The sequence below is a fragment of the Tyto alba genome, unplaced genomic scaffold, assembly GCF_018691265.1.
Source record: "Tyto alba isolate M040663 unplaced genomic scaffold, T.alba_DEE_v4.0 Super-Scaffold_20, whole genome shotgun sequence".
Classification (NCBI taxonomy): domain Eukaryota; kingdom Metazoa; phylum Chordata; class Aves; order Strigiformes; family Tytonidae; genus Tyto; species Tyto alba.
The window spans coordinates 11,091,903-11,119,219 of NW_024881283.1; the positions used below are offsets into that span (position 1 = coordinate 11,091,903).

A 27,317-nucleotide genomic window follows, 5' to 3' on the forward strand; every position below is an offset into this window, starting at 1 on the left:
CCTCCTCCTCCTTGTACACGCTAAGACCCAGAGCAGCTTGTCATCACAAACAGTGTGCGTGATCCATTTCTCATACACATACATCAGACCAGTGTTTCATTACATGACGTTGAGCTCCAACACACAGGTTACATCTACACAGCTGTTGGCACCTAAGCAAGTACACTCAAGCACTTCAAGCCACATCTCACTGCATTACACCTACAGAAGGCAAGTCATGCCATGATGAACTTACATATAAATGGGCAGAAGTCAGGGACAAAGAGGATGCACAAAGGGAAGGATGTATCCACAGACAACAAGGCAGCTCAGTGTCAGTGCTTGCCGAGACACCGGTGCCTCTGAAGATCTACCGCTCAGTGACAAATCTGTTCAGCTGTGCCATTTCTGCAGGTCATAGCATCCATGTCTGCATATATATGCAGGTACAGCCATAACTCCTCATCAGCAAGGGTACCTCACTTGTTAGCTTATGCTGGAATACAGCCGGAGCCCACAGCTAGGGTGTGCCTGTACCTCCCTCTGTGAAGCTGCCTGGTTTATTATCTGTAGAACAGCACACCTGGGAAGATGAGCCAAATAAGTATTAGATATAATCAGATACTTTCTGTCTTCAGGTGCCACCCATGTGCACACCTTCCCTACAAGCTGTGGAGTGAACCTGCTAACAGTTCTATTAATAACGAGCAGTGTAAGTAGGTGAACTGGATGAACTTGTGTGAAAGCAAAACCCCAGAGGTAGATCAGTTGCTCTGTTCAAAGCAAACAGATAACTATCCTAGGCTGCAGGCAACTCTCCCCCACTCCCTTTCCCACCTCCTCCTTTGGGACATCTCCAGGCATGTCCAGGGTGGTGCAGCCTGGCAAACAGACTTTTAATCAGTGATTTATAAATTTTAAAAAAATAATCACAAAGCCACCAATGACCCTGTGAAATGCCAAGTGCCAGAACGTCCTCTGAGGACTCTCCTTTGTATTCAACCTCACTGTACATGACACTGTAAATGCACAAAATTAAAACTGTTTGTTCCTCAGGGGGTTGTGTCCCCCTGCTTCTCACCTGCTATCTGAAGTCCCAATCTACCTGCAGCATCACAGCCAGCTGACTATGATATCACACAGATGGGACTGGCTTCAACTGAGAATAGAGCAGCAGGGGTGGTGAGCAATGCCTAAGATACACATAGCCTACCTGAATGCAAAGCTAGTCATTGACCGCATGAGAAGAACACCAGATCAACCTGCAGTGTCCACTGTTCCCTAGGGCCCTTTTGCTTCTGATGCAAAGCCTGAGTTTCATGTCAGTGCAGTGAAGAGCAATGGTCAGATTCTGGAGTGTAGGTTTGTTAGTCAGCAACTGTGCCATTCACACGCAACTCTTGTTGACATCAAACCATGAACAACCACACGCAAGCTGGCAGTCAGAATAATGGCAGATGGGATTTTTGTACCCTTGACAAGAATTAAAATCTGCTGCCTTGGGGGTTATGATTGTCAAGGGCCCACAGGCTTAGCATTAGTGTGATGAGTAGGGCACTGCCAGAGAGGTAGAGAGGGATGGCCCCAGGACCAGAAGGACTGAGGAAGGACAGTCTCCTCAGCAAGATTTCAGATAGCTCCAGCTACTGGTATGCTTCTGAAATGCATACGTGTTGCCTGACTCTTCTCCCTTCTTCAGATATAAGGACAGGACTCAGAGGCACAGGCAGGGCTGCCTGAAGAGAATGTGGCATAACCTCTAGTGCTGCAAGGAACAATTATGATGAGGTACCTGATCCGAAATTCACCTGCACAAAGACCCTGCAGACAGCCTTTTACGCAGGAACAAATTCAAGTGTTTGAAAACTAGTAGAAATAACAGTTGTTTTTTTTTTTTTGTCCTCTGGTATTCAGAAGGCCTTTTTATAAAGCTTTTTGCTTGGCTGCACAAATCCTACACAAAGTGCAAAGGTCCATAATATCCTAGAATTTTATTGACAGGACCAGTTTATTGACAGGAACTGGTGAGACATACTGGGAACCTATCATAACATGAGAAAAGGTTTCAGGCACAGCTGACTTATTTAGCCGTCACTGAACTGACTCCCACTCCTCTTCCCTCTCATCTAGAACAGATTAATGTTCCTTTACAGTGTTTTTCTGAAGTCCTATTGAAATGCAGATGCCACTTATGTCAAGCATGTTAAAAAAGAACAAATATTACATATGGTGTATATAAAGTAATTTAATAACATAGCTCTATTAATAATGTCAGTGACAGTAACCCCTTCAAAATTACAAGAATATTTTTCTTTCTAAGAAGGAAGGAGAAGAAAGAAAAAAACTGCTGCAATACTGGATACTGAGGCTGGGGCATTGAAATAGAAAGGATAAATGATGCATCATCAGAGATACTGCTCTATTGAAAGGTGTTTTTGTTCTCCAAATGGAGCTTTGTATTAAAATTCCAGATTCACCTGGTAATAAATTATATTGTTTAAAGACAAATATTACACATTTTGCAAACTCTGAAGGAAAAGGAAGTAAGGCTGGACAGGCAGACCCCTACTGAGTGCTGCTCTGGCTCTGTGCCATTCGCTGACTGGCAGCTGATAATTATCTTTGATTTAATGTCACTTAATGTTCTTCCTCCCCCCCGCCCCACCCCTTGGTTATTCTCCTCCTGTACTGACATATACTAGGAAAAGTAGGGTCTTGGAAAAGGCAAAAAGGAATATACTACTTCAATAAGCTACAGAGAAAATGCTGATTTTATTTAGTCTTTAAAAATGTTAATCTGACAGCTAAGAAATCTACAATTAAAGCTGTAAGCTTCAGAGAAGAGTGTAAAACATGGGTAAAATGATTAGCCCTAGATATAAAGGAATTTAGGGAGTTTTTTAATCTGCAGAGCAGTGGCACTGAGCATTCCTACAGATACGTTCCGGATTCAAGAAAATCAAGACTTTTATTGATTTTCAGCATAAGGAAAATAATTCATTTCATTGCCTTAAAAATATAGCCTAAGCTTCCAGGCGAAGGAAAGGCAATGAGGAAGGCAAAGGGTTTTCCCATTATTTTCTCAGAGTGTGGAATACTAGGAGGGACTCCCACTCCCCCTTCAGCTTTTCCCCCTTCTCCTCTGGAGCTCAGGTCTCTCCTTTCTGCTGTTTCCTCTAAGGAGAGTTGCATTTAAAAGTTAATTTTCCTCATGCTGAAAATCAAGAAAAGCCTCAAGTGTATCTGCTTGCCTTCTGACTCCCCGAACAAACTGAAGGCAACAACTATGTCACTGACTGTTGTAACTCGGCATCTGGTAGCGTCTCCCATACCCTGAACTCCCCAGCCTGTCTACGAATGTGATAGCCTCTTCTCGGCAGACTAACTTTTGTTGATACTATTTTTTTTTACTTTTTGGTTTGTATTTCAGAAAATGCTTGTGTCTCATACCAAGCAGTCTGATCAGCTGTTTTGAGGGTTGTAAAATAATTTTGAGGTGTTACATACTCCTACTTGCACTAGCTTCTCTGGAGGGAGAAAAACCCCATCATTCTAATTTACTGAATTTTTAGTATGCTGATGGATTCTGGCCAAAAAGGATCCCACATAAAATTCATTTGGGGTCTCAGAGGGAGTTTTTTATTTTGTATAGTTCTCTATGTGAAATCAGAGCGTTCAGTTCAGATTAACATCCGTATGGCAGTCTTAGATTCTAGAGTTTTCTGCCTGTCATTATGGGTAAAAATTTTAACAGATTTTAAACCAGTTAGCAGGCTAAAGCCTGTTTCAAGAGGGATTTTGCAGTCAACAGCAAGGATTTTTGAAAGCATCTTTGCAAGGTAAAGGTCCAATTCCCATTGCCATTCAGTGGGGCTTCGGGTGCTCTGCCACTTAGCTGGCTTCCCAGGTACTATTCCAAAGTCACAGGTAAGAAGTAATGAAAAACCCTAACACAATCCAATAAATATTATTATTGCTGTTTAGTACATACATATTGGGGTAACTGAAGAGAAGAGAGCAAAATTCATAGAAATGTAGCTTAAAAATAAGCTCCTTTGCTTTGGGAACTCTCAGAGAACACAAAGAAAATTAATGTAAAACCAAAGCTGTATTTCCTCTGTGAAAAAGGGACAGATTAAGGTACCATTCAGAGTATTTCTATACTACTGAGTGCATTAGGAAAGGAAGGCAGAACAGATCAGCATAAAGCCACGTAGAGGGATCTGTTAATACTGCAGTAGAGCAAACTGTAATTTGATTTCTCACTTGGTATGCAGACCTCCTCCTCCTTCCTTTCCCAGTCTTCTACCCATAACTAACAGCAGTTTTGCATGCGGAAATGTCTGTGTTGCTGCAAGAAAGACGCTGAGCTCTCAGGCTGTGAGGTGACACTCAATAAGGTTGACAAATCTTACTCCTCACATACACCTCTTATGGTACAGTTGGCAACAGCACTCACAGTGCTTTCTCCACCATACCAAGCTCTTAAAAATAATGTCTCTTCTCAGTACAGGGTTTAGCATTCCTTTCTTATGTTAGGAAATTATACCTTCTGGTTCCATTGTCAGTGTTTTTGTGATCTCACCATTACACCACAACTCTGTCTTCTTATGCCAAAGCACACATGGTGCCGTCCTACGGTCCATTTGTCTCTCATGCCGTTCCAAAAAGTGTCCAGAAAAAATGAGGGTTTTTTGTGCCTGTGCACCAAAAAAGGTGGACGGCACGCCTGATTCTTCCTTTGCATGAGGATACGTATTCACAGTTGGCATCTTTTATAAACACATCATGTATTCCACCTAAAGGTGCTGTGTGCTCTGAAAGAGCCAAATACATTAGCATTCTTCAACCATAGTTTTTGAAGTCAGCATTTGACTATTTTTGCATTTCTTCCAGGTTGTAGTTAGACAACTCCTAATTCTATGGGGAAAGCAAAGACTATAAAATGCCAGAGCTCCACTCTGCTGAAATAACATTAGCGAAATATCAAGTCCTTTATGATGTCATGAGGGATCCCTTAATGTGACTATAGCTTCCTAATGACATCATAAAAAACAACTGCAACATCAGAAAACAGCCAAGGGTCATCAATCAGCCCATCCTCTCTCCTACTCACCAGAGGCAGCAGCCCAACTTGCTCCTATCTGCTTTTTATGAGCAGTGCTGCCCGCTGAATAGCACACAGAGAAGAGACTAATAATCATACAAATATCAGGGAGAGCGGTCAATCATCACCTGAAATGTTCAGTACACCTAAGGGAAATTCGGGTGTTGTAGCCTGAAGAGTCTGCAAGTTTAGCATGTAGAAGAGACAACATGACTCCCTTTGAGGTGACCTGGCATTCTCTGGGCATGAGGCAGCACCAGTTAGCAATTCAGTCGTTTTTAAAATGTGGGGAGAATGGGACTGAAAAATGAATTCTTTGATTGCTCTCTTTGTCTTGTAGCTGTAAACAACAGCTTTTTCAATGTTTCCCAGATACCCATCAGCATGTCCCATATTACAAAGACCACACTGAAAGAAGGCTTTGCACCCTCACATTGAAATGGGTGATAGTCCCAATGAGAGACAGTGACTGCCAAATACTCTGGCAAGGATGGAAACAGCCTCCTCCACATTTGAAAATGCAGTGCCTCAGAGTTAAAGCCTCATTATACTCTCTTAGGAATACCTGCAATTTTTCCAGTGTTGGGAATGTCTCAAGGAGTTTCCCAGGTTCTCAGAGAAGCGACAGATACTATGTTCTCTCAGTGTTTCACAATCACTCTTGGAAGGTGTTTAAAATGGAGGTTCTGCCAGCATAGTGCTGACCAAAGAAAAGGTTGTGGTTTTTTTTTTTGTGTGTGTTTTTGTCTGTTTGTTTATTGTTGTTTGTTTTGTTTTGTTTTGTTTGTTTGGCTTTTTTTTTTTTTGGTTTTTGTTTTTTTTTTTTTTCCTATGTAAGAAGGGAAAGGATCTGGTTCCTTACTTTGTTCCTCACAATTTTACAAATGTTTTGCAGTGTGCTCCCAAGTGGGCAGGCTGTAATTGGGGTACTTTACAGTGGGCTGTAGAAAATCCTACTTCAGCATCCTCAAGCATGACTACTGTTAAGAAATTGTAACTTTTACAGGCATGGATCCTTAGAGATAATCAAGAACAGGGACACACTGTGCTAAACACTGAACAAACAGAGCAACAGAGATCACTACCTGATTAGATAGAAGAACTTCTATAGCTGGGAAAAGGAGTAAAATAGCCCAGCAGAACAGACAAGCTGATGGAAACAAACAGCGTAACATTGCCATAATTTAAGTAAAGGAGAAAATTCAATGCAACATAAATAAATAGGAAGGGCAGGAGAGGAAAACCAAGAAAAAGGGTAAGAGGTGCACAAGTGGAATGAATCTGAAGTGATGCGCAAGGGAAGGAGGAAGAGGAATGACACAAAACTAAGCAGCACAAGATAGTAACACTTCAACATGAATAAAACCTTGGAGATCACTACAAGTCCTGCCTTGGCTTATGGTCTGGAACCCCTGACCTAGCTCTGCTCTCAAGTTTTCCAACAGGGCCAAGGAGGCATGAGGGGAACTAGCTCTCCATATGTGCACGTGCAATCTGGCTAGACAACATTTTCCTAGCTTCATCTATCAGAGATCAATGGTACCAGCTCCTTCACACACAAGTTTCCCTTTCCTATACAGACTCCTGACTCTTGTTCTCAATACAAAGTAGAATTGCAAATCCCCCAAACAGTCCTATTCAATTCCCCCGTATTTTAGTCATGAAGGGAAAGTATGACTTTCAGCTGGATTACTGCCCTGTGTTCCTAGCTGAGTTAAGAAAAACTGGTCAGGAAGTTTCTCATACTCTAAAAATCTTGTAATCTACTCAGATGATAACTACACCCTATAGAGTGTTCTTGAACTATTAGCAAGGATTACCCATTACTGTAGCACACACTGTATTGCAGACTTCTTTCCTGTAATCTCCTAGGCAATCTATGAGATATAAACAAATTCTAAGTCACCAGAACGTGGCTGATTCACTTCCCTTTCCAGCACTGCCAAAGATTCAAATATTTCAAAGAGTTTGGCATCACAATCCCAAAATTCGTTAACAAGTACTGTGCTAAATTTTCAATTCAGGCAACTGGGTATTATTTCCTGCCTTGTTTAGGACCACACTGATGATTTTCAACAGCTGTCTCTAAAGCAACTCCAGATGAATTCTTTTCATGACATTTGTAAATTAGCAATGCTGTAATATTAGGATTATCTTCATGAGAGAGAGAAAGCAGTAAACTAGTAAAAGCAGAGAAGTGTCCTGCTGCATCATATGGGGCACAAAAGACATTATACAAACTTCCTTGGTTAAAAGCAGTATGCCACTTTGCAGTCAATGCAATCATGACTCTATCAAATAGTGCTTTATCACCTCCATTCCCAAATCATCAGAATAATGTAAAAAATTTTCTGCATGCTTATTCGAGCCAAAACTATGTAGTACAAACTGACACCATCGCTCCGCTGTTCAGAACAGATTTGAACTACTCTGTGTCTGCTGTAAGGGCATTTTACCATTCTCCTATAAAATTTTGATGGAGAAAGATTCTGTGATGGGCTGATGCAGGCTAATGCATGCACAGAAAGAAACTGTTTCAGAATATACACTGATCTGCCTGATCCTGTACCACCGAGATGCAAGCTGGACTGACCTTCATAATTCTAAAGTAGAAGCTAGTGAAAAATCAACTGCTTTTCATACAGTTGTCTAACCCCTCTAGTCTCCAGATTCTCTGCCCATTTGGCCTTGCTTTTTATTTTTTAATATTTACGAGCTGCTCATACTGGTACCCAGAATGAACTTTTTTATCTTCTGAAATAAGTAGCTGCTATTTCAAGAAAACCAAATGATATGCAACTATGTGAAACAGTTAACCACTTTGGCAGTGCTCCTAACAGAGAACACCAGACTCAGAAGTCATGAAAACTTTTCTTTGTCAATCTCCACATTTGGAGGTATTGGGAAGAATTATTTTTTACAGCTCTAAAATTAACTGAAACTGGATATTGTTTCTTGGCTTAACAGCGAGACTACACTTGAGCTCTCTATGACTCTGAACCTTTTTAAGGGCATGCAGGGTAGAACCATCACCAGATTTGTTTCACCTGCTCCTCTCTCTAAGCAGCTGCAGGGAGAAGTCTATTTTTATAGATGATTTCTGATTTGAAGGTTGTGTTTTGAGTTTACTTCAGGGATCCAATGTCTCAAACCAGCCTATGGAGAAGCACACAGCACCCTTCTCCCTGCCCTTCCACATCCTCCTGTGGACGATGCAGAAATGATCTTAGGGACAAACAGCAAGGCAACAGCTCACAGGCTGGGCACTCTGGGGAACAAGTCAATTAAATCAATAGAAATGAAAGAAATAGAAAATAGAAATAGAAATTACTGGTGGAGGGAGCAGCAACACCACTAGTTTTTTCTGGGTCTTAGAAGTCTCAGTTGCTCCAAGAAGCTTGCATCACCTTCCTTGTTCCTTGTAATGTTATTGCTGGCTACCATCTGTTGAGTGTCTCTCTGTCCATGCCAACTCCCCACCCTTGATGTGTGCTGGGCCAGTCATTTCTGTTTACCCATTGGCTAGCAGATAATAGACCACCCTCCCCTTCTATTTGTTCGTACGACAACATGAGGTGAAAACAATTTGTGTATTTTTTACACACTGTTGAGGAGGCTGGAGGGAGCAAGCCTCCGACAGAGGTGTGCAGAATGGGACAGGCACAATGGCAGGGGCTTGGCTGACACAGGTTCACACCTTCACCAGCACAGAGATTCCTGAAAATAGCAGTTCAAGTCCAAATCATGTTTACAGTATCCATCTGAGGGCAGCTGCTGTGACTTGAAGCCACAGCCTGCTCAGGATGTCTCATGTGGCATTTTCTTTAGCGGGCAGTAGACCGTGCTGTCTGGGTCCCTTTTCTCAGCCCAAGCCAATTTGCTGGTCAGAAGGTCCCCAGCGTGTGTCTCAGGAGAAAGTGGTATCAATAGAGCCAAGTGAACATGGGCTAATCACTGATTAGGCAAACCCAAGGGTCTGGCTGAGCCCTGACTACAAATTGTGTCACTTTATTTTTTTATGCCTTTCTATTTAGCACTCTCTTTGCTTCAGTCTTGTAGGACCAATGCAACTGCCAACTCACAGCGCCTGAGGAGGTCAAATTCTTTCAGTACTGCTGCTACACGAACACTCTTCCTCAGGGTTTCTTTCAGTTTCTTTTTCTTTTGTTCCAAACTGCAGTCCGATGCTGAAAGGTGCTCTCAGTTCATTAATTTAAGGACACCAGAGCCCAAGCAGATCATTTACAGTCAGCATGAAGTACAGAGAAAAGGAGGAGGCAGTGCTGCTGGCATTTTGGATAAACAGGACATTAAATATTTTTAATCTCATTGTAACTCTGCTATTTCCAGATTATATAATCCCACTCTTGAGAGAGGGTTATTTGAGCAGACTGTCACATTAAATAAACACGTTTGCCACATATGTTAACTGCAGGAGAAAGCTGCTAAGCAAATAAGCCTGTTTCACCAAAATGTTATTCTTTTAGCAGGTCTGTTCCTTTCGTGGATCTCCAATTCACAAACCATGCTCTTTCAGAACGCACATTTCAGTTTAAGGCAAAGAAATGTTTTCACTGAACAGATCAATTTTTTTATCATGTTGGCTTTTGGTTAAATTTTAAGGCATGCTATGCCACAGAAGTAAATTCTTTTAAACAGGTTTATTTCTACAGCAAGATTCCAATGCAAAGGTTTGAAACTATATGTGGAGAAGGACTGACAAAAATTGTGTTTTCTTAACACCTATTAGCATTAATAAAACCTGCAGCGTACTTCCTGACACACTCCAATACTATCCATTTACTAAGTTCTTTTTATCACTTCAGGGTCTATATTCTGTGGAAAAGCACCTGTGTTACAGTCTAAGCATGGATCATATTTATTGTTACTATTTGTTATGTAATAAAATCCCCTTGGCTACCTGTTATTCTTAAAAAAATATCTGGGTTTTTGATCATGTATTTCTGATTCAGTGAAAGGAGGAGTATAAATTGTATTAAGGGAGGGAATACTGGTATCATTGTGCTTCTGAATTCACACATTTTAGTTTCTTTAGGCAAGGGAAGGAAGCTGAAATGAAGGAGAAGCCTATGCAAATTGGAATGCACACAATCTTCTGACAATCACTGACTCTGCATCTTTCTTTTGTGAAATTGAGTAACAGCTGGTTCATGTCACATGCAAGGTAGGAGCATCAGTGGTGGAAACAGAGAGCAGATTGGAAATGAACTGGTTCTAAAATGGTCATCAGCCTCTCTTCCTTCAGAGAGACAGAGAATATCAGCTTTTCATGTACAAACCTAAACACTAATTAACAATTCAAGTCATACATTTCCAAGCCAAGAGCCATTCTGTGGTAGCTCATGGCAGTTTTCAAGGGGAAAAGGAAGTTCCTCTAATAACCCTTGATTTTTGAAAAGACAAATCTGGTCTTTGTAAGCCTAAATTTGCACATTCAAACTCATGATGCCCAAATTTTAAAAATAAATAAGAAATATGGCCAAACGCATGTCCCTGGGATTCTTCATGGGATCAGAAAAAAATTCAGAGGTGTACATATGTGCACCATGCATCCAGACACACAGGAATTCACATGGCATTCTTACCGGTAATAGATGCCAAAGCATTCTCAATCCATAGTCACCGAAGTTTTGTTCCATCTGTCACACCAGCAAAATTCTCTTAGTTCTGTTTTCGGTAAACTTATGCATCCATGTCATTTCACTTGCTTATCGGGATCTCAGTCACACTTGTGCAGTGCTGTCAACCATATCCTGAAGGCACAAGAGTGCTTGATGTATTCCTGCAATTAGAATTTACAGGGAAAAAAATAATCTACTGATGATGCATAAAATCTCAAATTTAATTCAGTCTCTCAGAGAGTAGCCAGGAAGACCATTCTGACAACAGTAACCACTCCGCTAATGTCAGCAGACCTGACTCTCAGGGAGAAGATGAGCTAAGTGAGGCCAGGTCAAATTCACATAATTACTTTTCAGAGCAGAAACACATTTCAAAAAGCATATGCAAGCAGTTTTAATTTCTCCTTTTGACCATTTCCATGTATTATCAATGTATGTTTGAACTTCATGTAAAAGTCAAGATAAACTGAATATAAAGAAACGACCCAAAGCAATCTCCTTTTGCAAGCAACCTGCAGGAAAATGTTTCCTTAAAGTGCCTCTAAATGAACTACATTGACAAAATAAAGAATATTATGATCTGCAAAAGCTATGTGCTTGCTATCCATATACTGCTTAAGCACAGCATTCATAAAAGGGAAGCATAAAAAAACGCCAAACAGCTTTAGGGAGTGCTGGAGCCAAGATAGATGGGATAAAAATGAACTAAATTTGCAGGTGAGGAAAACAGAGACTAGGTAAGGTATATACATTTCTGAAATTCAGCAAGGCCTCTTAGCAGCACAGCACTGTGCAGGTGACCTGTATGATATCAGCCAAGGCATGAAATAACCTAAGACTCAGTTCTGTCAAGTGAGTCGCTCTCTAGCTGATCTTATCTTAGCTAGAAGTCCTCCTATTACATAAAACTTGGCAAACTAGACCGCTAATCCCACTAACATACGATGAGAAAGACTGCGAGACTGTTATCCATGATGAGCACTATCTACCTCAGGCTACTGAGCTTCATCTAAGTTCATCTCCTCAGAACTCTAGGTCTGGCCTTTGCAGTAAAATCATGGGTCAGTTATGCTTCTCTGGCACCTTGGAACATAACCTTAAACAACCTGGTCAAACTTCAGAGTTGATCCCGCCTTGAGTGGTGGGTTAGACCCCACTTTTTTCTATGATTCCAAGGTGGTTGAACACAGATGTTCCAGAAAAAGGGATGGACCAATTTGTGATGCTAGCTTGCTCCTTGCTCAAGGGACAGTTTCCTCATGAACCAAACTAGATACCAACTTATATCCAAAGAGACTTGATCATTAATATAATTTAATAATTTAACTGATGCAATTACATGTGCAACTAACATATGATGTCTTTAGAATCTCTACTGTTTCAATAGTATACTCTCTTCTCCATGCAGTCCCACATCCATGGTCACGTTCAGCATCAATTGACTGTGGGATTTAATTGCAAAACCCCCTTACTCTGCCTCAAGCAATAGGCTTAGAAATGTGCTAAAGCCTTGACCTGCACTGCTAAGCATAGGTAGCACTGGCAAGGTACCATCTTCAGATGTAACACCACTGTCTGCTTCTCAGCCAAAGAGACATAATCTCTTACGTCTCGGTTACTACGCGTCCAGGAAGCTGAGGGAGACAAGTGAAGCCGGTTTCCTTGTAAACTGGTTTGCAGACTCCCATTTCAGAATAAATGCTATCTGCATTTTACCTTGGAACACCAAACTAGATTGTGGGGCGCTCTAGTTGGGAAAGGATTTGCTGTAGTCAGGGATTCCCGGGTACTAAGCTTCATTATTTATTAGGTTTGGTAAGATTTGTGGGGATGTCTCCCTGGCTACCCTTCTCTCAGTTTTTCTTCAGCTGTGCTGAACAGAATTTCAAGTGCATAATTTAAAAATGAAAAATGCCAGACAAGCTCCATGAAATAGTTTTCAGAAAGTTTTCCAACCCCTCCCACCTCCACCTTGTCCTGTATTTTTAACTCTACATTGAGCTCACTGTCAAATGTCTGGTGGGTCTCTTCACAATACCGTCTAGAGAGCCCGGCTAGTTACATTTGTATGTAAATCCTATCATTTCACACAACATTTCCAAGGAAATTATGTTTTTGAGATCATTCTTACACTGTTTTCATTCCTTATGGAAAACTGAAGTTAATGATATCTGGGTCTGTGGCTCTTAACAAGATCCAGTGACTCAGATCTTAGCTGGATGGTGCTTGAATTTTCACTTGTGCTCAAGACCCCAGATAAATATGTGTAGTTAGTACAGCAGGCTATGCAAAGTGCTGAGTTGAACTCACGTCTTGGGTACTATGTACATTAGAGCATTGTAGAAGCACATCTACTCGCAATAGGAGTAGATGTGTAGAACAAAGCACCTGGTGCTTAGGACCTGACAGCAACATTATACACATTTGAGGGTTTTTTTTGGTCTTTGTTTGTTTTAAATTTTGGACTGGCTCTAATGTGATCCACAGGCCCGATACTATTTGCAGCTGTAGCTCATCATGAGCATTCCTGGAGTGCATCTTCCACTTTGGTGTTATCTGAAAGGAATCCAGGTCGTGCACACCAAGGGCACCTCAAGGTGAATACCAAGACACAGAAACTGTAGACATCTAGGACATCTCAGTTGAAAGCCTGCTGCTGATCCCAGCTAAAACACTAATGTTGATGCAGCATCAGAGACCAACAGCTTTTGTACCTAACTAAATTGCAAATGTGGTTTTGTATGCCTCTAGGGCCTGTCCTCTGACAGCACTTTAAAATCTGGATCGTCCAAAAAGGCTGTAATGCCGGGGTACCACACAATGTGCAACTATGGACATTAATGTGAGTAGCTTGCTACCTGAAGCTTTCTTATTGCAATATGTCCATCTTCCTGCTCAGATAATGTATTAATTACAGGTTGGAAAGGACTCATTACAACTTCAAAAGTAGAAGGAAACTAGGAAGAATCTTCACACAAATCAATAAACTAAAATCCCACTGACAATACTACTGCTTACCAGAGTTCACAAGACAAAGAGATATCTGGAAAAGCTAACAGCACATGAATAACAGGTAACACATATCCATAAGAGAAAAAAATCCCACAATGTTAAAATGTGGAAGAGTATCTGAATATGAATTCCTGGTGAGAAATACATTTTTATTTATAGAAATAATATGTTGCAAAATCTTTCGCATTCTTCAGAGCTTGTTTCCAGAGCATCATGTGAAGCTGAGGATCATTAAAAGTTTCTGCTGGCAGTGGGGCATCTCCTGTTGAGGTGCAAAATATAAATTGGTCTGTGACAGTAGGAGAGGCAGCAGGAAGTGAAACACACACTGCTGGGTGTTTGCAATTCACGAGTGCTGCAGTCCTCATCTGTTCTTGACTTACACCATCTTTTTAGGGTTTTTTCCTCTGACTTCTCATTAGGTTAAGCTGCTATCTGTGTTCAGAATCAAAGAAGGAAAACTGAATGATAAGAATACAAAATATTTCATATTCTTTGCATATGTAGGACTGCAGAGGGTGCCAAGTCCTTGCATGCACCAGGTGAGCAGAACTAAGGCTGGACTGCGAATTTCCTGAGATCCTACTTGCACACGCCCTGCCAGCTGCTTCTGCTCTACCTACAAACAAAAAGCACAATCCTCCACTACACCTGAGATGAGAGAAATGCAGTTGTATGTGGTTAGACAGGATTTAAGGTCTACATGTTTATGTTTGACAAATATGTATTTCAGGGATTTTTTCTCTCTGCTGACACAAAAGGTTATTGCTGACAGCTGTATATGAGAAATTATAGTGTGTGTAGCAATCTTAAGGACACCACATTAAATTGCATTACAGCTGTGATGGCAAAAAAAGTGACTTTTTCCTTTTTTTTTTTTTTGATGGAGCCTATTATACTGGATTTCAAGCCACCTAAAAATGTACCGGCATTCTTAGATTTTCCTATACCTTGGACTGCTAAAAATTTAGCCAAACTAAAGAAACTAAGATGACAACTGCAGTGATCCTGGAAGTCTCTTTTGAGAGGGAAAGTTGCATGCTCTTGTAATGCCTATCCATATGCCCTAAACCCTTAGTTCAGCTTCTATGGTAGGTGAAAAAATGGGACGTGATTAGTTCTCTTTTCCGTGCTTTTTATTAAGTCAGATCCCCATGTGACTTGTTGAGAGAACTGAATGATATGATCAAGAGGTAACACTCCCTATACCTCAGTTGGGAATGTCTCATTCTTGGGAAAACTTCCATTAGAAAGAGAAGTGTGTATTGTGGGTGAAGAGAGAGATTCTACTCAGATGAGCTGCATTTTGTTTCCAACTCACATAAAGGTTCCCTGTATGCTGTTGAATAAACCACTTGATCTCCAGGTGTCTCAGTTTCCAATTCCTTGCTCACTTTGTCAAGCTCTCATTTTGGGCAAACATGGCACCCACTTGACTTTGTCTCAAGGCACTACTGTAACAGAAAATAAATATCAGTAACAATTAAGAGTGCTTGGACATGCAAGGCTAAGCATGGCCTGGCTCTAGCTGTCATGAATATGAACTTTGCAAAATTGTCCACAGAAACTAGAGTAGTGTAAAACTGTCATAACCACCACACATACGTATCGAAGACACAGTCATGCAGCAGCAACTTCATCACTTTTCCTGACTTAAAACAATTGTCCAAGCTTTGCAAGGTGATTTCTCTTCACGTACTTTGTTTTGTTTGTTAAAAAAATAGCAAACACTATGGTATAAAAGCTAATGGGAATGTCTCTGTCCCTGTATCTGTGAATACAAGTAAAAGTTAACATTTGCCTTTTATCGGTGTCAGTAATCAGTATTCTCTATATGCAGATGGAAAAACCCTGATAAGACTTTATTTGATTATTAGTGACTCTAGATCGGATATAGGCACCTTATTCAAAGGAGTATATAAAAGTGTTGCTACTGTCTGACCTTTTCTCCCTATAAACATTTGTCAATTCACTCACCATCTGCTGTTCTGTCTATACCCATGCCCAGGCTAATGTTAGCTGAGGTTGCAATATAGCTATGTTAAATAATTTTATCTGATTTGTTGGATGATGGTATTTCTAATGGAAAACAACATGGTAATTTCAGAATGTTACTGATTAGATGAAAATGATATTGCATCAAAGTTACTTCCTTAATTTATTCTGAAAAAAACAAGAAGGATTTCTCTATTAAGATGCTTAATTAAAATCTATCTCTCTCCATACAAAATCTATACTTCAGGTCCTGCATGTCATGTCTGAAAAGAACAAAGGCTGATTAGCATCTTTTACACTCTGCTTTTCTTTTTGTCACTTACACATTCATTACAGCAATTCCAGCCAGGTTTAGGTCTGAGAGAAAGGGTGCTATTATATGGACTGGCTGAGCACAGGCAGAAGAACAAAAGAATGCATCTGAGCTTTTTAGGTTTATAGAGAAAATAGGGGGGAGTGGTTGGAGTCCAAATGAGATTGGGGGTGGTGAGTGATGGGGAACAGTTTTTACTTCAAGGGAATCTGCGAGAAGCACATCACATAAATAACACCACAGGAATCAATGCTAAAGTCAAACTGCTCTATCACTCTCCCAGAGTTTCAGGGTTCCCTTCCAAACTTAGAAATAAAATCGGAAAAGGGGCAATCTGAGCACCAGCAATATGGCACACACACACATGCATGCACAGACATACACACAGAGACTTATTAACTCTCACAAAAAGACTGCTAAGAACCACAAGGAGGAAAAAAAAATTCCATCTCTTTCTTAGTGAAGCAGTGAATTACATGTTTCTGATCTGTAAAAGAAAGCCTTCCTAGCCTTTCAGCACCTCTTTCTTTAACATATTACCTATGGAGAACTCTGAGATCTCTGAATGTGAAAAGTTTCCACCTGTCCTGTTCCTGAAAAATTGTTTGCATCAGCCCAAGTATCTACCTCATTGGATGTGGTGTACCATTTAGATGCAAAGATGGTTTTAAAATAAGAAAGTCATATACTATACAATTCTTAAAATATTCTTTTATATCATACCCTAAACCAGAGAAGAAAGTCCTAGCAATACTACATACTGTTATTTGCATGAGTGGAAAGGAAAATAATGACGTAATTAGCTTCAAGTTGGTCAAAACATCTGGTAAAAACCTGACACTCACTTTTATAGAAGGTCTAAGTCTGTCCTTTCTTACATTTGTCTGCAGTGGAAAAAGCCTTCCTGTAATCCACAGCATTTGCAGTGCTGTACAGTGAGACTCATGATCAGTTCCTCTTCACTGTTACACCTCAGCAGATTCCAAGCTGTAACTGGTGGTTGGGTTTGGGAGCAGTGCACAAGAAACCCACTCCCTCATGGTAAAACCTAGCAAATCTTCTGACAAGATGCCTCTTACTAACTCCAGAGCACCCTGAATATATATGAGTACCACAGTCTCCCTCTCTGAGAAGCATGTCTGCCAACTCTTCAGCAGGAAATGTTAGATGAATTTGGGGAATATTTTGGTATGTAGAGCAGAGCTAGAAAATGTGTATTTTGCTTGCCTGCCTGGGGTCAGTTGGCCTTCTCTCAAGCCTACTTCCAGCATTCCTGGCATGTCACAGAGAAGCTGGGAGCGCGTAAGATTTTTATCTTGAGTGTTGCAGGTGAACACTAAGAAATTACTTTCCTCTGCTCTCCCAGTCAAAAATAGATTGGGAGGGAAGGAGAATAACAACAAAGCAGTGACCCCTTTGCAATGCTCATTTTCTATAGATTTACTAGTGTAAATGTGCTTCAGATTCAGTCATCTTTAGAGGCAGGGCTCAACTCAGGCACAGTGCTAGATGCTGTTCTGACAGGTGCTTAGACAGGCAGAGAAGGTCCAAAGATAGGAGAAGCAAGGAATGGGATTAGCTTTTGGTAATTTCTGTCAGCATCATTTTGACCCAGAACTGTGATCAGCAGCCAAGCTATTCATAAATCCAGCCAAGCTCCTTTTAGTAACTTTTCAAAGGAGCTGCAAATAAGTATCCTTGGTATCCAGCTCTGGGTGCAACACAGATTGTCCCAAGCATCCATCAGCTCACTTTATTAAGCACCAGCATCAGGCAACAGACTTCAACTCTCTTCTTAGATCAAACTAAAATATATACATGAGATGGTTCATTGAAGGTGTTACCTCTTGTTCTTCTCACGTAGCACATGACAGATGTGTGAAGAACGGCTGAGCAGCCTACAGAGCTTCTCCCAGGTCCTAGGCTGTGCAGGGTACAGAAAACTTCCTGTTCTGCTCATCACAACAGAGGAAACAATTGCAGGGTGCTGCCTGAGAACAGGCAGGTGAGAAGGATCAGCACAGAGCAAATAACTGCAAAGCAGGGGGTACACAGGGTTTAGGTACAGACAATTGAAGGGAAGAGAATAAAACAGATGTCCAGAGGAATGGCAGAAGATAGACATAGAGATGGTTTTCTGAGGACCGTTCCCTATGGGATGCCTGTTTTGAGACAAAAGCAGTAATCAGGAAAGTCCCACATACACCTGAATGTGTAGGACCACTCAGTGTCAGTCCCAGAAACTGTGCTCTCCAAAGTACTCTATCCTTAAAATATCTGAAAATAAATGATTAAAAACCACCTGGAAAAGGTGTCCAGTCTGCAGTATGGTGTGCATTTGCTCATGTCTCCTATGTTTCTTTCTGTTATACACAAAATAAAATTTTCCCACACTACAAAGAACTATCCTTGAGTGCTGACATCTCCACCACTACAGGCATGCTGAATAGAGTTCCCTACTTCAGAGACTACAGTTTAAGTAGGAAATACACAAATCATACAGGAAACCAGTAAGAGGCCATTATGCCAAACTATTCAACCTGCTCCTGGTGGCTTATTGTCCCATGCAATACATATTGTCTACTTAAAGTAGTCTAGATCTTACTGTTCTATGATTTTTCACTGTGGTGTGCATTTTGTTACAGTCTGTACACTTCTTGAGAAGCAGAATTTTGCCAGTGACATCTCTGTTAAGAAACACCTGAAAGACCAATTTACCATTCTGGAATTCTTCTAAAAAGTTTGGGTTTTTGCGTTAGAGGTTTGGGGTTGTTTTGGTTTTGGTCCTAGTTTTTATTAACCCTCGCAGATCTGACAGGCTTAGCCTTCTCAGGAGAGATTGGCAACCAGCCGTGAAGCATGTTAGGCAAGATCATTTTCTGAAACAAGCTAGAAATCATTGGTTATTTGGACACAGAGGACAATGCTAGCTTTGCCAAATCTTCAGACAGGTGTGCATTTTCTCAAGGTTCCTTCCGAATGCATAAAATGATTATAAATGGCTGCCTACCTTTGGCAGATGTAATTTTATCTGTCTTTTCCCCTAATCTGATCATCAGCTCCTCCACCTTGCCCTTGATCATCAGTTTTTTCTTTCATATAGTATTTGCATGGCTCATCCAGCAGTTTGCTAGTGATAGCCCAGACGAAGTTATCAATGTTACTTTCAGAAAGGTGTCTGTCTTCATTTCATACTAATTCCCAAAGTCACTCCATTCCACTTTAAAAAATCAGGTGCCAAAACTTGCTGACTTTTTATCATTTTGCCCAAAATGAGACCTGCTTGACTGGCCTGCAGTTCCCCAGGTCATCTTTATTTCCCTTTTTAAAAATGGGGGTTGTGTTACCCCTTTTCCATTCAACTTCTCATTAAATGTTGAGGTTGGTGCTTGTTGTGTATGTTCCAATGAAGTTGACCATTTCTAGAAAACCAGTGGCTCAAAATTAAGTGCATCTGCCCGTTTCTGAGCTTTGTAATTAAGAGTGCTGTGGACATTTGTACTACCTATGGAGCTAATGAAGGAAGATAAGAAACAGGAATTAGTAACACAGCTCTTCTGTGGGTGAATATACAGCTAAGTTTGTGGGTTTTTTTGTTTGTTTGTTTGTTTGTTTTTGTTTGTTTGTTTGTTTGTTTTATAGCAACCATAATTTCAGGTATTAAGTAATTGCATTTAAAACTGGAGTAACACGTATGTAACTTGTAATTGTATTCATACTGTAATTGCTACACATGATAAAATAACTTCACAACACATTCAGCCATATACTACTTCAGTAAGAATAAACCATTTAATTTCTATCACAGGTACACAGGCCCTATGAATATGTAAGTATAATGATATAATATAATATAATCCCAAACAACTGTGCTGTGGTCATTCACAAAAAAAGAAAAGAGGTTCCAACATTTCTGTAGATGTCTTCCACTCTCTGGAATTAATCACTTCTAAGATGCTGTGTTACAGACCTCACTTCTAACTCTGACATAAACTGACTTTGGTGGGGATTACAGCAATGTTAGTGTAGTTTCTGTAGTCTACTAAGCTACAAACTGCCTTCTTTAAAGCCATGATGGCTACAGCACATGATATATCACTCCTGTGCTCTGAAACTTAGATACCCTGACAAGAATAAAACTATAACAATAACACAGTGTCAGCACAAAGACAGCCTCAACCTTGCATAGTGCTCATGACCTTATTAGTACAGTAACACCAGTACCAATTGAGACAGGACACAAAACAAGGGGAAGGAAAGAAGCTGTCGAGGAAAGCAAGGCTGTAGTCACAGTAATGTTAGTATTATTTTTCCCTTTTTACTTCCCTAGGACTCTGGCATCTTTACAAGGAACCTGACTCCCAGAACTTGCACACATCTAATTCGAAATCAGTAAAGTGTGTTCAACAGACACAGTGGAGAAACAGGCTGCTGAATATTTTTTCTTTCATTGCTGAAGGATTCCCTGCTGGTTGTAATCAAGATCCATAAACTTGCAACTTAAGTCAGACTGAATGCTGTGATCCCAGACTCATTTATTGCTGCTAAATTCAACCATATGCACACATCCACTTGTGTTCTGATCTCCTGTGCAAGAGCAAGAATTATATGAGATTCAGTTGGTTAACTTTTCAGTGTCATGATACAAGGCAGGAGCTCTAACCCAAGATACAAGAAACGAATCTGGACAAAGTTCTGCACAGAACAGTACTGTGAAGAATGATCCTGAACTGGTCCCCAGGGAATAAGCTGAACTACTTAATAGATCTTTTTTGTCTCTTAACTTACATGATGAAACTTCCAGCTAGTATTTGAGCAAAGTATGACAACAGTCAAAATCTTCCTCTGACAAACATGTACTCTAAAAGTCAAGAAATTTATGCAGTAATATAAATATAATTTAATTTTTGTTTCTTAAAAAAGCAAAGTGAAAATAAAATAATAAAAGTCCTCAAACTGACATAAATGCAACACCAAGTTTATCTGACTGTCCAGTCCTTTATAGACACTAATTTATTTTAGCAACGTAACATCTAATATTGCTGCACTACATTTCTTATGCATATGCATGTAAAGATCAGAACATCTCCTACTCTCTGATAACTCATTGCTCAATTCATTGTTTGTGTTTAGCAAAGTGGCTATTTCTCAGTGGGGACTAACCACATGCCAGCTATGAACTTTAAAGTAAAACCAACTATTAGTTAACAGGAAAGAAACACTCTGTAAGGCATCTTAAAGAATGCAAATCTTCACTATAAACTGCTGAATGGGAACGCACAAATAGAAAGATGGCAGCAAGCGAAGTTTTCTTGCGCAGAAAAGAAAAATGAGTACAAACCTAGCTTTCCGTCCACCTTCACAGCAGTAACAGTATGTTGAAGAGACAGACCTCAGATTTTTTTTCCTCTCTCATCACTCAGAAGGATACCCTGCTGGGTGTAATCAAGATCCACAGACTCCGGGCTCCAGTCAGTGTGAATGCCGAGATCCCAGAACTGGCTTTGTTTAGTGATACTAGTTTCAGACCTATGCTTGGCATCCCATGCCAAGGCATTGCATGTCAGCCTGGGCTACTGATTAACATTTCTAGCTTCATTTTTAGTTTCATTAATTTAACACCAGTGTAAAGTAGTGAAGCATTCAGCTAAATTTAAGCCATTTACATTACATTTCAGTAAATATGGAGTGCATGACATAAAGCTGTTAGGCCAAGGTGTTGCACAAACAGTGAGAAAAATACTCTCATATTTCAGAGGTTTCAATTCTCTTTATCACTGTCTCACAAGCACTGCCAGAAATTAAGCCTGTCTGATAGAACTCCCTAGCATCCATAAAAATTTTCTTTATCATAAGCAAACCAGCTGAAATTTTCATGTTATTTGACAATATTTTATCTGCGTAGTTGCATTCTCTGAGAATTCCAGTTCCCTTCTTTATTTGCCACATACATATCACTATGATAATTCCTCTTCTATATATTGATGATGACGATTTTCTTTTACACATTTGTTGTTCATAAGTTATGTACATCAAAATGTCATTAAACGCCAGGGCAGGAGCAACATGATAGCTATACGTACTTGTTCTGTGTGATTAATACTGAATGCAATCTTGCTAATAATATACTTGTGTATAGTTTTACCTGTAAGTTATTACAAATGGTCTGAATATTTTCACTTCAAATTACCCTAAAGATGTCATACTGTTTGCTTACCTCTAATATAAGTCTTCCTATCTGTCACCATTTGTCAGTGGTGTCTAGGCCAGAAAACAGCCATCTGTCCAAAGAGAATCCCCTTTAAAATAGTAAATGCTTTTAAAGTTGAAATGGTGTATTCAGGATGATAACCTGAAGACCTCCAAGTGTGGGACTCTCTCTGAAATCAATGCCAGTTTCTTGCTGTAGAGGTATCAGACATGAATATGGAACAAGAATAATGCTTATAGTAAGAGCGCTGTATGTGAGCAATTCTCAGTGTGGCCAGTTGCACATGTTTTCATGACAAGGTGCCCACCATCCTTACTGCAAGAAGCTTTGCAGCCTTTAGATCACGGTCTGACTTCAGGGAACTCTTCCAGATGACATGCTGGCACCTCTCCAGCACATCTTCATAACAACTTATCTGCTGTCTTGACTGTTCACTTTTAAACGCACGGAGTAAGCTGAAGAAGGCACCATGTTTTCTTTGTTTATAGACAAAAATTAGCATAGTCTGGCTTCTGAGGGAATTAAAAACATAAAAATTTGCCTGGTTTAGTTCTCAAGTTATAGTGCTTTCCAAAATACCATATTCTACAGTAGTGTTTTTGGGAAATACTCCTAAGTTTTCATTTTTCTACTTTTGTATTTCTAGCTGTCTGCAGTCTGCAATGCCTCCCCTTTTCAGATGTATTAAGGCTAGTGACTTTTGCTGGCTTTGTGTTGATTTATGTTTGAGTGTTCTGTGGTTTATTTGCTTATTTGGAAAACACCAAACAAATGAAAAAATTAAGAATACTTTTAAATAATATTAATTTTAAAAAGTGTACACTGTAGAAATTAATTCTGTCTTGCTATTTGGCTGCAAATGAAACCAAGAATTACAGTTATGACATGGAGTTTCTATGCCCACATAAGTCTTTCTCAATGTTCACCCCATTTATGTGAATTTGTAGCTTGTGAAGTTGTGCTTAAAACCAAAAAAACCCCCAAAACTCAGAAGATCCACCAGTGGGACCTCTTCAGCTAGCACAGCCTGATCCTTCTCCTATTCTCCGAGATCGTAATTCTCAGGCTTTTGATTCCCTTACTCTTGAAACAATAAAAAATCTTATTTCTATAAGCTCTTTTACTGTTACCCACATAGTCAATAGTGTCATTTTCATTCATATCATTCTGTAGGGACGTAAGAGGAAATGAACCAGACGGAACAGAGCTATAAATAAGATTCAGCTACTCTGTTCCAAGTACAGCTTCAACAGCATTCTTTTAAAACCACAGAAATACATCTTGGAATTATGGGAGGTTTTTTTTCTTACTGGAGTTCTGAGATCAGCTTTCATGCGGTGGCCACCCTTTATTATAGACTTACGCGAACAAAAGATGCATTTGCTTAAAACTAGCTCTGTGAGAGCAAACAACAGAGCAGGCTCACATTGCATGTACACATAGCTCATGCTTATGAGAAAAAGAACTCAAGTATCATAGAATTCTTAAATACGGAGGATTCCACTTAGAATTACTTCTTAATATACAGAGTCTTCAGGCTAAAGAGGAAAATCTTAGAGCAAACAGATTACCATCAGTTTTTTACAGGCTTGCTGTGCAATATGATGGATTGTTTGCTTTACAGCAAGATAATGATATATAATACAGGCTATGTTTTTTTGTGGAATTCCGAAGGGGGGGGGGGGGGGGAAAGGCACATAGTCCATAGGCAATTTTGCTGGCCTGACAAAACACTGTAAATACCAGCTTTATGTAAATCCTTAGGAACGAAATAGGCCTACTGGTGCTCTGCCCGAAGACATGCAGGCAGCAGCTTTTATCTTTCCTTCCAGCAGCCTAACAGGAGGGAGCCAGTTTCACCCCAGCTCGGCTGTCTGCAGCAGGGAGGTGAGGTGCTTATGCCCCAGCTTAACTAAGCCACTGGAGGAAACACAGCAGCAGCAGTTGTTGGGAGAGGGGGCAGGAGAAGCAGTGGGCAAATCGCATTGCATGCAAGGAAACATTGTGAGAGCTGCACACACAAGCAGCAAGATGGGGAGCAGCTTCAGCAGTTTCATGACTCTGCATGTGTTCTTTGTGAAGATGCATAGATAAAAACTCACCTGACAAATGCTGGCAGCTAGCACACTTGGTAAGTTGCCTATCACTACACAAGGGTATGGATCACAGTTAGCATTCCACAGGTTACTCTGAAACCTAGCAACTGACCTTCATTTACTAATGGTTATGGATATCTCTTAATTTTATATTTCCTTTGCTATATAAGGGGGCATGATAGCAATTAAGACAAAACTACAGATAAACATAACCAGAGGGGTGATATAGACAAATGCTGGAAAGAGTCAGTTGAAAATCTTCTCTGAAATAGAAAATTTGTAAAAAAGAATCCTTTTGTTTCTGCCTACATACATACAGCTCTGAGATGAACAGAGGAAAGACTCTTAAACAGAAAACAAGAACGGCAGTTTTGTGTCAGGCTGAAGGCCTGTGTCCTGTCTTAGATACAGATACCTGGTGCAGAATCAAAGACAAGGCATTCATGGCAGAATCCTCCCTATGGCATCCTGTCTTAACTTTTGTCCATCAATATTTTGAAGGGCCTTTCAGAGTCAGAGGCAGTGTATGGAACATGCCAACACCTGCGAAAGGACCTATATTTCCTGTCTGTTTCAATCCCTTTTTGATCATATTCACACTTCTGTTATCTCTAATATCCAATTAATTCATGATTAATTAAAAAATCCAAACAAACCATTTATGGACGAAAATGTTATTAGGTGACTCCAGTTCTAGTATCCCAAGAAACAATGAATAACATTTCACTAGTCACAACATCACGCATGAGTTTTGAGAGTCTCTAGCATTGCCTCTCCCGCCTTTTGCAAGCAAGTAATTCTTTATCACCATCCTGTATGAAGGCTGTCTGTGTCTCTGATCAATCATGTCAAATCTCTCTGAATCTTTTCTGGTTTTCTCCATATTCTTTTTGAGACTAAATACAGCATTCAAGATGGGGGTACCACATGTTGATTCTTCTACTGGCATAATTATTCTTTCTGTTTTCTTCTCTATTTTCTCCCTAATATCTAATATTTTATACCCCTTTAAAATGTTACTACTGTGTATGTGTAGTGAATGTGCATATATCTTCTAGCTATAGATATTCTGGGGAATACGTAGAGCTAAGCATTTTGTATAGGGACTGCATCAGCTGAGTGCAAAACCATAGCCTAACAGGCAGCCGTGGCCACTAGAGCAAGATGAGGTAAGTTCTGTGCATCGTTGTTCTGAACAGAAAACAAATAGGTTCCTGTATTCTGAAAATCCTGTTGGAGAACTGTGCTCTTCAGAGCAGTGCTGAACTTCTTGGCCACAAACATATACACTGTAGTTGAAAGGCCACTGAAACACAGATCATTCAGATTCAGCCTGACAGAACACTGATACTACAGGAAAGCCTTATAAAAAAGACACAGGTTTATTTCAGTGTCTTCTTCCTTGGGGATTCCAGTTGCATCTTCAATCCTGCCTGACTCTTCCACATAGGAAGTAAGTTTCACATGCAGATACTTTGTTTTTGCAGAAACTACCAGTGCCAGTGAGCATCACTCGAGAGTGTCCCTTACCAAAGTAAGCCATTTTAAATCATAAGACAGGAAACCACCAGCCAAATCCTCAATATGTACACAAATCTTAAATGCAAAATCAAGTTCATTAATTTTTGATGAAATGTTCATCTCCCTTCAATCTATTTCACAGTGACTAGATGACACTGAATGGAAAGCAGAAGCAATCACACAAAATTAGAATTTGTGCAAAAACACTATGGAAATGTTCAGAAAGCTGCACAGGAAAGCACATTTTGATTGATGTAGGTCTCCAAGCATTTAAGCATGTGGATGTTTGTATAGCTTCTGAGTGATTATTCCTTTAGAAATTTCTAAGTTTCATTGTATTTCCAGCAGTGTCGTTCATTCTTTTTCTGTATCTTGTTGCTTAACTTGGTATTTTCAACTGATGCCTCTGTAAAACCAAATTTATGAAGTATATGCAAAAAACCTGTCCTGACAGTCCTGTTCACAATTGTGAAGTGACGAGTTGGAGCCAAGTGCCATGAAGACTCTATGATTTGATAACGCAACCCATGGATTTGCTAAAGTGTAACTGATGCTGTTTTACTACCCTCTCCTAGCCATTTATCCTTTGAATTAGGGTAACTGGATAGATCTTGAAGTTATAAGGAGTAGGTTGTGCTGAAATAAAGCATTAATGAAAATGAGAATTTAACGATCTAGAGAGAAACCTGACAGTACAACTAAAACCACAGGGGAGCAACAACAGTAACCACGAATATCTCACCTGTAATTAAAGAGCTGAAAATCCCAGGTATCACTGTTCATTAATGTTCAACTGTAAAAATAGAAGATGAAGAAGCAAACGTGGAATAACAACATCGGGTCTGTTCTCTCTCCATACACACTTGCTTCTCACTTCCCACATGGGACAGCAGCATCTCAGACCTAGGCCAAGCCAAGCACTATGCTGCAAACTGTCACAGACAAGCCAAAGTAGCCATACTTTGTGGAAGGTCAAGGGAGGGGAATTTTCTGCTCTTGCTAATTTATTCTGTGGTAAGAGGCTAGTATCTAAGGATGAGACTTTTGTCATATCATGCATCACTGATAGACACTCCAGAGATGAATGATATTAAAAAAAACAAGAACTCCTTGTTTCCCTGGGGCATGTGCTAGTTTGTTGCCATATAATGGCTCTGTTAGCTCCAACAACCTAAATATAAAGCAGTGAAACACACTGGAGATACCTTTGGGACCCTCATAACGCTCCAGGAATGGGGAACCTTCTTGAGGCCTATCACTGGCAATACAGTTTGACCTGTGAAGGCACACATTTTACTACTGCTGCGAGTGCTGCTGAGCCTTGGGGAGGGGTGAAGGGTAGTTTCTACAGTGCAAAGTTGGATTATACTAGGTGTGCGAGACTGCAGTAATCCAAGAACAGTAAATTTCCAGGGGTCACACTTGTGTATCTGACTGCAAA

The 27,317-nt window shown here is 40.1% G+C and overlaps 1 long non-coding RNA gene across 4 annotated transcripts in view; it reads right to left on the reverse strand.

The window, feature by feature from the left end:
- The window catches only part of LOC116964500, a 192,193-nt gene that overhangs the window by 68,910 nt on the left and 95,966 nt on the right, over positions 1 to 27,317 (reverse strand). For all 4 annotated transcript variants that reach the window (XR_004408776.2, XR_004408777.2, XR_004408775.2 and 1 more), the window contains one exon: positions 10,693 to 10,889. This is a non-coding gene — a long non-coding RNA (uncharacterized LOC116964500). The remainder of the gene's footprint in view (positions 1 to 10,692; positions 10,890 to 27,317) is intronic.